Source organism: Dreissena polymorpha, chromosome 14 (genome assembly GCF_020536995.1).
Source record: "Dreissena polymorpha isolate Duluth1 chromosome 14, UMN_Dpol_1.0, whole genome shotgun sequence".
Taxonomy (NCBI): domain Eukaryota; kingdom Metazoa; phylum Mollusca; class Bivalvia; order Myida; family Dreissenidae; genus Dreissena; species Dreissena polymorpha.
This window is the reverse complement of record NC_068368.1, coordinates 31,277,931-31,289,695: the sequence shown is the minus strand read 5'-3', so window position 1 is coordinate 31,289,695 and position 11,765 is coordinate 31,277,931. Positions and strand designations below refer to the sequence as shown.

At 40.8% G+C, this 11,765-nt stretch overlaps 1 long non-coding RNA gene across 1 annotated transcript; it reads right to left on the bottom strand.

Annotated features, from left to right (window-relative positions):
- Positions 1-413: 413 nt before the first annotated feature.
- LOC127858585 (uncharacterized) lies at positions 414-4,483 on the bottom strand. The gene is made up of 4 exons (XR_008038979.1): positions 3,861-4,483; positions 3,445-3,509; positions 2,194-2,235; positions 414-1,776 (listed from the first exon to the last, which is right to left on the bottom strand). It is a non-coding gene; the product is annotated as an uncharacterized LOC127858585 (long non-coding RNA).
- Between the last annotated feature and the right edge of the window lie 7,282 nt (positions 4,484-11,765).

Genomic DNA, 11,765 nt, shown 5'->3' with positions numbered 1-11,765 from the left:
AAAGTTACACTGCCATGACGCAGTTGGTAGCGCATCGGTGCCCGTGATTATATATGACCGACTAGTCGGTGGTTCGAAATTACATCGGGGATTTTTTTTTCTCCAAACATTTTCAAAATAAATTATGACGATTATTTAGTTATTTTTAAATTCTTGATCTTTAATGTAATGTAAATTAATGTTTATTAATTTTAAAAAAAGGTGCTATAATTAATGTGTATATTATACACCCTGTTAAGAAGATATAGGGTACACCTGAATCCATATGTGCATCTGTCCTTGTGTCTGTCTATGTTGTAATTGAGTTCCAATACAAAATGTATTTTTGCGACAAATGCTGTAGAATATGCATTTGTTGATGGCAAGTGCATTGTTGTAATGCACTTTATTTGTAAATTAATAAAACACTCAACAACAGAAATAATATTTTATTCTCAAATGCACATATTATTGCATTTTCAATCAATAGTAAAACGATGACATTAAATTTGATTATCAAGTTAAGACACATCAGCATATTGCATCACTTCTGACATAAGGCAGAACTTTCATTCAATATAATGCACATAAATGCACCGATCATAATCCATTTATATCAATATCTATTTACTTATTAATATTGTAATTTTTCCAAAAAATGGGTCAATTTTAAATGATCAACTTTCAGGTTTTACAAGTACTTTGGGGTGCATCGATTGGACGCATGTGCATATCAAGAAGCCAGTAAACCATGTAGAAGTCTACATAGGGCGAAAGGGCGTTCCCACCATCAACGTTCAGGTATGGCTTAACAGTCAGTTATGTGCAAGTCTAAATGCAATCCTTTTTATTTGATACAACTTTATTTTAAACACAAATATTTAATGAAACAACTGTATGTTAATTTTAACAGTTTGCTATTAGCAAAATAAGAAACATTTTATCAGCATTTTATCAAATACCTAAGAAACAATTTAAAAAAATATGTCTTATTTTGTTAGTGTAATATAACATGTTTTATGTTTACAGGCTGTGTATGATGCCAGCTACAGAATAACGAGCTTCACTCAAGTTCACTGCCAGTTGGCCAGGGCTAAAGCATGATGCCAGGATTTGTTGATGTCTAATTTCAAATTCACATAACTGCATCTACCATTATTCTGGAATTTCATTCAGTTCATTGAATGAAGAATTTTATTATTATCAATGATGTATATCTTGTAAGCAAATAATATCAAGAAGTGTCCCAAGACACCACATTCAACTAATATTCCTCTTTGAATGTAGAATGTATTTTATATGTCAGTAACATAATACAATGACCAATGTAATATTTAACCTACATTTCTTAAAGCACACAAATATTGACTGGAATTTTATAAGTACAAAAAGGGATAGAATCATATTTTTATCATAGAAATAATAGTATGCCCCTTTTTGAATTAAAAAAAAATCTTATTATTTTGTGTGCAACTGCCCCATAACTATTATTTCTAATATAGACTATCTATTTTAGAAATAAAAGAGTTATAAAGTAGTTGCACAAAAAATAATAAGATCCTTTTAATTACAAAAAGGGGAATAAATCTACTACTAGTTTATTACATGTCAGAGTTATAGCACTTGGTCACGTATTGACACTAAACACATCTTTTTCTCCAAATGTATTATTTCAATTTATACAGTCAACTTTTTTATTTCTTATTCTAATTTTTCTTAGTTATTTCCCATCGGTTTCTCTGTAAGTTTTGTTAAGGTATCGGCTTGTGATCTCTTGTCGTTCTTCTTTTGTGAGCGCTGCAAAAATGGATAAAAAGTGTGATTTGTATAAATGGACTTGTTCTCATATTATGATCTTCAAAGGTTAAAAAATTAAAACATATATATCACATAATCTATGTATGCATTGGTACTATGCATTGGTACTTAGTTTTAACATATTTGATGCTAATTATGTTTCAACAAATGCATGACTTTTGTTGCATATTACATAATAACATTATACAGTACTTGCTTTGTCAGATCATGGTATTGTCAGTATAGTTTTAAGAACTGGAATTCCATCCATGCAAGTTAATTATTAACTCTAAATTAATTGTATGCACTGCAATACCTTCAATTAGAGCTATCTAAGTGTTAAATGTATTAATATTTAATTTTCAAGATTTGTTCCAGACAATTTGAAATCTAAATTTAAAGATATCCAAAACTTACATTCTTTACACTTAATGCCTCTACTTTCATGACTGGTACACTCTGAAATCACATGAAAAAAATATAGTGTCACTTAAAAAATTTAAATTAATTTAATCCAGTGATGTTTTCACTTCAAATTGATACTGAACTTTTGTTATGACATTAGGGTCAATCTCAACTATGCATGGCCCCAATCCCAACCCTGGGGCGCCCGCCCACATAGGCCACACCCACCAAAAAATTCCATTTACTATATTTTTTTCATTTCTACACGGATTCACTTCAAATTGATACTGAACTTCTCTTATGACATTAGGGTCAATCTCAACTATGCATGGCCCCATAACCAACCCTGGGGCCCCGCCCACATAGACCACACCCACCCAAAATTGCCTTTACTATAATTTCTTCATTTCTACACCGATTGATTCACTTCAAATTGATATTGAACTTCTCTTATGACAATACAGTCAATCTCAACTATGCATGGCCCCATTACCAACCCTGGGGCGCCCCGCCCACATAGACCACACCCACCCAAAATTGCCTTTTACTATAATTTCTTCATTTCTACACCGATTCACTTCAAATTGATACTGAACCTCTCTTATGACAATACGGTCAATCTCAACTATGCATTGGCCCCATTACCAACCCTGGGGCCCCGCCCACATAGACCACACCCACCCAAAATTGCCTTTTACTATAACTTCTTCATTTCTACACCAATTCACTTCTAATTGATACTGAACTTCTCTTATGACAATACGGTCAATCTCAGCTATGCATGGCCCCATTACCAACCCTGGGGCACACCTAGGTCAAACATTCGGCGTGGGGATACGCGTCGGCCTCTGCCGCGCCATTTCTAGTTCCTTGATGAGTTTAATCAATAATCATATGAATTGACAAGTGTCAGATCTTTTTTATAACACTAATTCAATTACGCATTTAGACAATTATTATTAAGTTAAATTTAACGAAAAAAACTGAAAATTGTTTTCAATGCGTGACGTAGCTGTATATATTCTAGCACCATTTCAGCAAAATAATACAGTATCATAAAACATACATTAACCAATGAAAATGCTCATAAGCTTTTTTACAAATTTTAACAATATAAGTAAGTAGTCATTGTGATTATATCACATACAAAACACATATTAGGTTCGACATGTAGTAATATTGAAACAAACTAATTGCAATTGATTATAGTTTTTCAACAAAATTAATTAAATGAAAGCATAACAAAAAAAGTAATTAACTTACACCGAGCCTTGGAATTTTGGTTTTCCTTCTGGCACTGTTCACCAGTTTTTGCGACCCCAAATTTTCTGAAAGTTTAATAAAAACAATTGTATGATGTATAGCAGTATTTATGAAACACATTACATTTCATGTTTGCCATCATAACTGTCGATTAGTTTAATATAAACGACATACAGGGTAATAGTTATCAATGTAAACGTGTAGTAAATAAAAAGTTCGTTTGGAAATGTGCAGATTGTAATCAGATACGAATAAAACACACATGGGTACGAATCTAACAGGGTACGAGATGAAAACTAAAACAATAGACCTCCTTAAATGGTAAACTTATCCGTGAAACCACAAATATTCATTATTAATACTTAAATAACAATTCACTTGTGCAAATTTTGGAAACAAAGAACGTGCAACCGTACCATAAATCATAACAAATGTTTGAAACTAAAACACATTCCACAATCACATCCGAAATCCGTAAGTACAATTTGCTGAGTGGTTATGCCCCTTGTTTACATAGTGCATTATTCGGCGCTAGTAAAAACGACATCGGTAGCAAATCCAAAAGTAAGCTATTAAATAAAATATTACAACTATAAGGCAGATACGATAATAACATATAACTTACATTGATATTCTACTCGCCACCTCGTCCCATTTTTTTCTTCGAATAACCAAAATCTTTTCGGCTCCGATCCCCTTATACTCGCGGATAGAAGGTTCCAGCGGTCCCGAACCAGCGCATTAAAAACAATCTCTGGCTCGGACCAATCTGAACCTGCTGGCGCTTCGTTTCGCTGTCTTCAACTGCCAAACACTCCATTCAATAAGTTATAGCAAACATGTCCGCTACTATTTTTGACACTATTTGGCGCGTTTTCCCTACTAGAGAGTTCGCTTAGTCGTGACGTCATTAAAAAAACACAATCTTATTGAAGTCTATTTCCAAATGCGTTCGTGAATACGAATCCTGAGTCTGTCTTTAGTAAGTCTAAGCCTGAGTCAAAGTCTGAGTTTGAGTCCAAGTTTGAGTTTATTATTGATGAATACGGCTCCAGGACCCTTCGTTATCAACTTACACATGCCCGAGTTATATAAGGTCAAACAAAAAATGTTGGCATCTACGTTGATGTTGAAGACGTCACATGGAAGGTCAACAATATAGAAGTCATGGAGACTTTGAATATAGTCGCAAAATTTGAAAGGTGTGTAGAACCTACCAGGATGTGTCGAATGACGCTTGTCAGGCTTTTATATGGCGTCATATTCCCGTTGCGGTACCATTTTAAGTCATTTTTAACGTCAATGACGTCACTTGAAAGGTAAGCCACACTGCAGACATGCTTGGCAAATATAACCAAATATGTGTGCCTAGTTTCATTAATCTTTTACATTTACTCAGTAACGATAGAACCGTTAGTATTATGAGGAATGGGAGCAATTGCGTCAATAACGAAAACACCGCAAGAGCGTTAAATCGAAGCCGCACACAAATGACGTTGAAAAAGTCGCGAAATAAGGCACGTGTGCCCGAGCGTTAAATGAAGTGATGTGGCCGTGCCGGTGACATCAGAACGAATAACTTTGGCATCATATTAAATAGCAATGACGTCATTTGGAAGAACGACGACGTAGCACGTGTGTATAGCTTATGCACTGTCGTTAAATGACTTCAATCTGGTCGTTATATGACGTCATATTGACATGCCGATGGCGTCATAAGTTGCCATTTTGATGTCCTTTTTAACGGCCGTGACTTTACTTTGAAAGTCGGCGTCACTTTAGAAATGCTATGAATATCGAGCCAAACATGTGTGCATGGTTTCTCTAATCTCGATCATATACTTTGCTTCCAGTAACGAAATAACCGCTACCATGATAAATTAAGGAATGTGAGAGATAACGTCACTATGGAAGTTAACACGTGAACGTTAAACCAAAACCGTATTAAAACGCCTTTGAATAAAGTCGCGAAATTTGGCACGTGTGTAAAGCCCTACGAGACGCGTCGAATCACACTACATCGACGTTATATGACACCATAAGCCATAACGATGACGACATAATGTTAACTGTTTACGTAAGTTTTAACGCCAATGGCATCGATTTGATGGTCGGCGACGTGGCACGTGTGTAAGACGTATCATAACTCGGTGAATGACGTCAGCCGGTCGTAACATGACATGGCGATGTCGTCATAAGTTGATAATTTGAAGTAATTTTTGACGTCAATGACGTCACTTTAAAGGTCGGCAATATTTCTGACTTGCTTGGAACATCGATCCAAACAAGCGTGCATGATTTCATTACTTTCGGTTATATGCTTTGCCTCCATCAACATGAAAACCGCTACCATTATAAAGAATGGGAGCGATGCCGTCATTATTTAAGAAACACTTAAGCGTTAAAACGAAGCTGTACCCAAACACCTTCGAACAAAGTCGCGAAATTTTTAACGTGTTTTGAGCTTACCGACACGCCTCAAATGACACTAACATGACCTCATTGTTAACGTATATGACGTGGCAAGTGTGTAGAATTTTTCAGCATTCGTCGAATAACGTAAATATGTTCGTTATATGACGTCATATTTACGTACCGATGGCGTCATAAGTTACCACTTTGACGTTTTTTTAACACCAAGTTTGCATGGTTTCATTAATCTCGGGTATATACTTGGCTTTAGCAACAAAATAACCGCTTCCATAATAAGGTATGGGAAATAGGTGGATACAAGCATCCTATTATTCACTTTAAGCCTATAAAGCAGCCTATTCAGTCTACTTAGCGAGTTAATTAAATAGGTTGAAACATAATCATTGAGCCTTATAAGAAGCCTATTCGCCTAAATATGCCTTTTTCGAAAGTTTATTAAATAGGTTGAAACATATATAAAAGTAAGCCTTTTTAGGCTAAATAGCATCATAATTAATGCTCAACCTATTTTGCATTTTTAGCAAAACTTAAATAGGATAAAATATACAGCCTGTTTAGCGGGCTATTGACAAGCCATTTCAACAACGAGTTTGTATGCACCTTTAAGAGCCCCTTTAGACAAGCAAGAGTTACAGCCCGGAAGCGACCTAGTGAACGCTGACCTCCCGTCGGCTGCCTTTCGGACTTATCTAATTTCGGCCCGGGTTTTTAATAAGGGTCGGCGTCACATATAGCCTATGTATCGTTTTATTCGCTATTTATATTAAGAGTGGGCATGCTCCTTTAAGGGCTCCTTGCGGACAAACACGAGTTTTCCCACGGAAGCGACCTAGTGCACGCTGAACCCACGTCGGCTGCCTATCGGGCTAACCTTGTTTCGGCCCGAGGTTTTAATAAGGGTCGGCGTCACATACAGCCTATTATGTGTATAAGGAGCTATTAACATTGCGAGTGGGTATGCACCTTAAAGGGCCGCTTTCGGACAAACAAGAGTTATACCCCGGATCCGACCTAGTGCACGCTGAACTCCCGACGTCTGCATGTCGGTCTGATCTAGTTTCGGCCCGGGGTTTTTATTTGGGTCGGCGTCACATACAGCCTATTTAACGTATGATACGCTATTTACATTGCGAGATGGTATGCACCTTAAAGGACCGCTTTCGGACAAACACAAGTTACCCCCCGGAAGCATCATAGTACACGCTGAACTCACTTTCGCTGCCTGTCTGGCTGATCCAGTTTCGGCTCGATATTTTTATTAGGCTCGGCGTAATATAAAGTTTACTTAGCGTATTTGGCGCTATTTACATGGCTAGTTGGTATGCACCTTTAATGGCCGCTTTCGGAAAAACAAGAGTTATCCCCCGGAAGCGATCTAGTGCACGCCAATCTTCTGTTAGCTCGCTGTCGGGCTAATCTAGTTACGGCCCGGGGTTTAAATTATTGTCGGCGTCACATATAGTCTATTCAGCGTATTATTTGCTACGTACATGGGTATGCACCTTTAAGGTCAGCTTTCAGACAAACAAGAGTTATCCTAAGGAAACAACCCAGTGCACGCTTAACTCTCGTCGGCCGGCTGTCGGACTAACCTAGTTTTGGCCCGGGTTTTTAATTAGGGTTGGCGTCACGTACGGCCTATTAAGCGTATAACTAGTATGCGCTATTATCATGGCGAGTTGTAATGAACATTTAAGGGCCTCTTTCGAACAAACATGACTAATCCCCCGAAACCGACCAAGTGCAAGCTGAACTCCCGTCGGCTGCCAGTCGGGCTGATCTAGTTTCTAATAAGCGTCGGCGTCACCTATAGTCTTTTTAGCGTATGTATTATGCTCTATTTACATGGCGAGTGGGTATGCAACTTTACGGGCCCTTTTCGGACAAATAAAAGTATTCTCCGGAAGCGACCTAGTGCAAGCTAAACTCCCTTTGGCTGCCTGTCGGGCTGATCTAGTTTCGGCCCGGGGTTATAATTAGGGTTTACCTACAGCCTATTTAGAAAATTATGCTCTATGTACATGGCAAGCGGGTAGGCTCCTTTAAGAGCCCCTTTCGGACAAACAAGAGTTATCCTCCGGAAGCGACTTAGTGCACGCTGAACTGCCGTCGGCTGCCTGTCGGTCTGATATAGTTTCGGCCCGAGGTTTTACACATACAGCCTATTTAGCGTATTATGCTCTATTTACATGGCGAGTGGGTATGCACATTATAGGGCCCCTTCCGGACAAACAAGAGTTATCCCCAGGAAGCGACCTTGTGCAAGGTGAACTTCCGTCGACCGCCTGTCGGGCTGATCTAGTTTCGGCCCTGGGTTTAAATTAGGGTCGAAGTCACCTAAAGCAAAAAAAGCGCATTATGAACTATTTACATGGCGAGTGGGTATGCACCTTTAAGGGACGTTTTCGGACAAACAAGAGTTATCATCCGCAAGCGACCTAGTGCAAGCTGAACTCCTGTCGGCTGCCTTTCGGGTCGATCTAGTTTCGGCCCGGGATTTTAATTAGGGTCGGCATCACTGACAGCCTATTTAGCGTATTTTGCAATATTTACATGGCGAGTGGGTATGCACCTTTAAGGGCCTCTTTCGGAGAAACATGAGTCATCCCCGAAAGCGACCTATTGCACGTTGAACTCCCGTCGGCTACCTGTCGGGCTGATCTAGTTTCGGCCCGGTGTTTTAATTTGGGTCGGCGTCACCTACAGTCTATTTAGCGTAGTATGCGCTATTGACTTGGCAAGTGTGTACGCACCTTTAAGGGCCCATTTCGGACGAAAAAAGAGTTATTCCCCTAAAGCGAACTATTGCACGCTGAACTCACGTAGGCTGCCTGTCGGGCTGATTTACTTTCGTCCCGGGATGTTAATTAGGGTCGGCGTCATCTTCAGCCTATTTAGCAAATGTATTATGCTCTATTTACATGGCGAGCGGGTTTGCATCTTTAAGGGCCCCTTACGTTTAAATAAGAGTTATTCAAAGGAAGCGACCTAGTGCACGCTGAACTCACGTCGGCTTCCTGTCGGGCTGATCTAGTTTCGGCCCGGGGTTTAAATTAGGCGTCACCTACGACCTATTTAGCGCATGTATTATGCTTCAGTTACTTGGCTAATGGGTATGTACTTTTAAGGGTCCCTTTCGGACAAACAAGAGTTATCCCCCAGAAGCGAACTTGTGCACGCTCAACTCCCGTCGGCTGCCTGTCGGGCTGATATTGTTTCGGCCCGGGGTTTTATAATGGTATGCGTCACCTACAGCCTATTAAGCGAATTATGCTCTATGTACATGGCGAGTCGGTATGATCCTTTAAGGGCCCGTTTCGGACAAACAAGAGTTATCCTCCGGAAACGACCTAGTGCACGCTGAACTCCCGTCGGCTGCCTGTCGGGCTGATCTTGTTTCCGTTCGGGATTTTAATAAGGGTCGGCGTCACTTACAGCCTATTTAGCGTATTATGCACTATTTACATGGCGAGTGGGTAACACCTTTAATTGCCCCTTTCGGACGAACAAGTGTTATCCCCCGGAAAGGACCTAGTGCACGTTGAACTCACGTCGGCTGTCAATCGGGCTGATCTAGTTTTTGCCGGGGTTTTTAATTAGGGTTGGCGTCACCCTCAGCCTATTTAGCGAATCAGGCTCTATTTACATGGCGAGTGGGTATGCACCTTTATTGGTCCCTTTCGGACAAACAAGCGTTATCCCCTCAAATCGACCTAGTGCTCGCTAAGCTCCCGTCGGCTGCATGTCGGGATGATCTAGTTTCGGCATGGGTTTTTAATTAGGAACGGCCTCATCTGCAGCCGTTTTAGCATATGTGTTATGCTCTATTTACATGGCGAGAAGGTATGCACCTTTATGGGTCCCTTTCGGACCAACAAGAATTATTCCCCTGAAGCGAACTAATGCACGCTGAACTTCGGTCGGCTGCCTGTTTAGCTTACCTAGTTTCGGCCCGTGGTTTTAATAGGGTCGGCGTCACAAACTGCCTATTTAGCGTATTATGCGCTATTTTGATGACGAGTTGGTATGAACCTTTGAGGGCATTTTTTCGGACAAACAAGAGTTATCCCCCGGAAGTGACATAGTGCATGCTGAACTCACGTCGGCCGCCTGTCGGGCTGATCCAGTTTTTGCCCGGGGTTTTATAAGGGTCGTCGTCACATACAGGCTTTTTAGCCTATAAGGCGCAATTTACATGGCGAGTGGGTATGCACCTTTACGGGCCGCTTTCGGACAAACAAGAGCCATCTCCCGGAAGCGACCTAGTGCCCGTTGAACTCCCGTCGGCTTCCTGTCGGGCTGATCCAGTTTCGGCCCGGAGTTTAAATAAGGGTTGCCGTCGTATACAACCTACAACGTATACAAAGTCGTATTTAGCACATAAGGCGCTTTTTACATGGCGAGTTGGTATGCACCTTTAAGGGCTGCTTGCGGACAAACACGAGTTATCCCACCAGAAGCGACCTAGTGCACGTTGAACTTACGTCAGCTGCATGTCGGGCTGATCTATTTTCAGCCCGAGTTTTAATTCAGGTCGGACACACATAGCCTATTTTGCGTTTAGGAGCTATGTACATGGCGAGGGTGTATTCCTCTTTAAGAGCAGCTTTCGGACAAACAAGTTATCCCCGGAAGCGACATAGTGCACGCTGAACTCACGTCGGCTGCCTGTCGGGATGACCTAGTTTCGACCCGAGGTTTTAATTAGGGTGCGCGTCACATACAGCCTATTTAGCGTAATACTAGTAGTCGCTTTTTACATTTCAATGTTTTATGCACCATTTAGGGCCGCTTTCGGACTAACAAGATTTATCCCCCGAAAACGGCATAGTGCACGCTGAACTGGCTTCGGCTGCCTGTCGGGCAAACCTATTTTTGGCAAGGGAATTGAATTAGAGTCGGCGACACATACAGCCTATTTAGCGTATAAGGAGCTATTTACATGTCGAGTGAATATGCACCTTTAAGGGCCGCTTTCGGACAAAAGAGTTAATCACCGGAAGCGACCTAGTGCACGCTGAACTCTGGACGGCTGCATGTCGGGCCGATGTAGTTTCGGCAGGGGGTTTAATTGGGTCCGGCATCACCTACAGCCTATTTAGCGTATTATGCGCTATTTACATGGCGAGTGGGTATACAGCTTTAAGGTCAGTTTTCGGACAAACAAGTTATCCCCGGAAGCGACATAGTGCACGCTGAACTCACGTCGGCTGCCTGTCGGGATGACCTAGTTTCGACCCGAGGTTTTAATTAGGGTGCGCGTCACATACAGCCTATTTAGCGTAATACTAGTAGTCGCTTTTTACATTGCAATGTTTTATGCACCATTTAGGGCCGCTTTCGGACTAACAAGAGTTATCACCCGGAAGCGACCTAGTGCACTCCTGTCGGCTGCCTGTCGGGCTGATCTAGTTTCGGCCTGGGGTTTAAGTTGTTTCTATTTCACATAAGCCTATTTAGCGTATTATGTTTTATATACATCTCGAATGGGTATTCACTTTTAAGGGGCGCTTTCGGACAAACAAGAGTTATCCCGCGGAAGCGACCTTGTGTACGATGAAGTCCCGTCGGCTGTCTGCCGGGCTGATCTAGTTTCGGCCCGGGCTTTTAATTATGGTCGGCGTCACCTACAGGCTATTAAGCGTATTATGCTCTTTTTACATGACGAATGGGTATATGCCTTAAAGGGCCGCTTTGGGACTAACAAGATTTTATTTTATCTAAAGGGACTAGCAATCATGATACATCAACTATCTCCGGAATCCACCGTGAGATTTAAGCAATAAATCGTCTGCTGATCCAGAGTGCGGGACTAGTTTACATATTGACATTTTAACAATAGTCCGAACGCGTGTCACACATTTGAATGGAATGAAAACAAAACAGTG